Source organism: Amblyomma americanum, chromosome 1 (genome assembly GCF_052857255.1).
Source record: "Amblyomma americanum isolate KBUSLIRL-KWMA chromosome 1, ASM5285725v1, whole genome shotgun sequence".
NCBI classification, from domain to species: Eukaryota; Metazoa; Arthropoda; class Arachnida; order Ixodida; family Ixodidae; genus Amblyomma; species Amblyomma americanum.
This window is the reverse complement of record NC_135497.1, coordinates 81,395,062-81,397,872: the sequence shown is the minus strand read 5'-3', so window position 1 is coordinate 81,397,872 and position 2,811 is coordinate 81,395,062.

Genomic DNA, 2,811 nt, shown 5'->3' with positions numbered 1-2,811 from the left:
ACCTAGAGAGTAATAGAGATATCAGTGGATGGAGAAGCGAAGTGGTCAGAGAAGTGGAGGAGGCCACAGAGACGGCGGCTGATGAATGCGAAACAGGGGCGCTAGACAGACACCTGCTTAACTTGTGGAAGCGAAAAAAGCAGTGGAAATAGCAGCTTAGGGGCCGCACGTAGGATAGTGGACTCGGAAGAAGGATCCCAAACTCGGCCGAGAGATAGGACGCACAGGAGTAACCTAGGAGAAATAAAGGATATCAGTGCATGGAGCCGCAAAGTGCTCAGAGAAGTGGAGGAGGTCACATAGACGTTTGCTAATGAAAGCGAAGCAGATGCAATAGACAGACGTGTGCTTAACCTGTGGAAGCGAAAGAAGCATTATGCTGAGCAGCTTAGGGGCCGCACGTGGGACAGTGTGCTCGGTAAAAGGATCCTCAACTCGGCAGAGAGATAGGGCGCACAGGACTAACATAGGAGAAATAAAGGATATCAATGCATGGAGCCGCAAAGTGGTCAGAGGTGGAGGAGATCACAGAGACAGTGGCTGATGAAAGCGAAGCAGGGGCACTATACACACGTTTGCTTAACCTGTGGAAGCGAAAGAAGCAGTGGAAAGAGCAGCTTAGGGGCTCCACGTGGGACTGTGGGCTCCGAAAAAGGATCTCCAACTCGGCAGAGAGATAGGGCGCACAGGAGTAACCTAGGAGAAATAAAAGATATCAATGCATGGAGCCGCGAAGTGGTCAGAGAAGTGGAGGAGGTCACAGAGACGGTGGCTGATGAAACCGAAGCAGGGGCACTACACAGACGTCTGCTTAACCTGTGGAAGCGAAAGAAGAAGTGGGAAGAGCAACCTAGGGGCTGCACGTGGGACAGTGGGCTCCGAAAAGTATCCCGAAATCGGCAGAGAGATAGGGCGTCCAGGAGTAACCTAGGAGAATTAAAGGATATCAATGCATGGAGCCGCGAAGTGGTCACAGAAGTGGAGGAGGTAACATAGAGGGTGGCTGATGAAAGCCAAGCAGCCGGGGCACCAGACAGACGTCTGCTTAACCTGTGGAAGCGAAAGAAGCAGTGGGAAGAGCAGCTGAGGGGCCGCACGTGGGACAGTGGGCTCCGGATAAGGATCCCCAACTCGGCAGAGAGATGGGGGCACAGGAGTAACCTACAGAGAAATAGAGATATCAGTGGATGGAGAAGCGAAGTGGTCAGAGAAGTGGAGGAGGCCACAGAGACGGCGGCTGATGAATGCGAAACAGGGGCGCTAGACAGACGTCTGCTTAACTTGTGGAAGCGAAAAAAGCAGTGGAAATAGCAGCTTAGGGGCCGCACGTAGGATAGTGGACTCGGAAGAAGGATCCCAAACTCGGCCGAGAGATAGGACGCACAGGAGTAACCTAGGAGAAATAAAGGATATCAATGCATGGAGCCGCGAAGCGGTCAGAGAAGGGGAGGAGGTCACAGAGACGGTGGCTGATGAATGCGAAGCAGTGGCGCTAGACAGACGTCTGCTTAACCTGTGGAAGAGAAAAAAGCAGTTATAATAGCAGCTTAGGGGCCGCAGGTGGGACAGTGGTCTCCGAAAAAGGATCCCCAACTCGGCAGAGAGATAGGTCGCACAGGAGTAACCTAGGAGAAATAAAGGATATCAATGCATGGAGCCGCGAAGTGGTCAGAGAAGTGGAGGAGGTCACAGAGACGGTGGCTGATGAATGCGAATCAGGGGCGCTAGACAGACGTCTGCTTAATCTGTCGAAGCGAAAGAAGCAGTGGGAAGAGCAGGTTATGGGCCGCACGAGGGACAGTGGGCTCCGCAAAGGATCCTAAACTCGGCAGAGAGATAGGGCACACAGGAGTAACCTAGGAGAAATAAAGGATATCACTGCATGGAGACGCGAAGTGGTCAGAGAAGTGGAGAAGGTCACAGAGACGGTGCCTGATGAATGCCAATCAGGGGCGCTAGACAGACGTCTGCTTAACCTGTGGAAAAGAAAAGAGCAGTTGGAAGAGCAGCTTAGGAGCCGCACGTGGGACTGTGCTCCGAAAAAGGATCCCCAACTCCGCAGAGAGATAGGGGGCACAGGAGTAACCTAGGTGAAATAAAGGATGTCAATGCATGGAGCCGCAAAGTGGTCAGAGAGGTGGAGGAGGTCACAGAGACGGCGGCTGATGAAAGCGAAGCAGGGGCACTAGACAGACGTCTTCTTAGCCTGTGGAAGCGAAAGAAGCAGTGGGAAGAGCAGCTTATGTGCTTTACGTGGGACTGTGGGCTCCGGAAAAGGATCCCCAACTCGGCATCTAGATAGGGCGCACAGGAGTGACCTAGGAGAAATAAAGGATATCAATGCATGGAGCCGCAAAGTGGTCAGAGAAGTTGAGGAGGTCACAGAGACGTTTGCTAATGAAAGCGAAGCAGAGGCACTAGACAGACGTGTGCTTAACCTGTGGAAGTGAAAGAAGAAGGAGAAGAGCGGCTTATGGGCTGTACGTGGGACAGTGGGCTCCGGAAAAGTATCCCCAACTCGGCAGACACATAGGGCGCACAGGAGTAACCTAGGAGAAATAAAGGTTATCAATGCATGGAGCCGCGAATTGGTCACAGAAGTGGAGGAGGTCACAGAGACGGTGGCTGATGAAAGCGAAGCAGGGGCACTAGACAGATGTCTGCTTAAACTGTGGAAGCGAAAGAAGCAGGGGGAAGAGCAGTTTGGAGCCGCACGTCGGACAGTGGGCTCCGAAAAAGGATCCGGAACTCGGCAGACAGATTGAGGGCACAGGAGTAACCTAGGAGAAATAAAGATATCAATGCATGGAG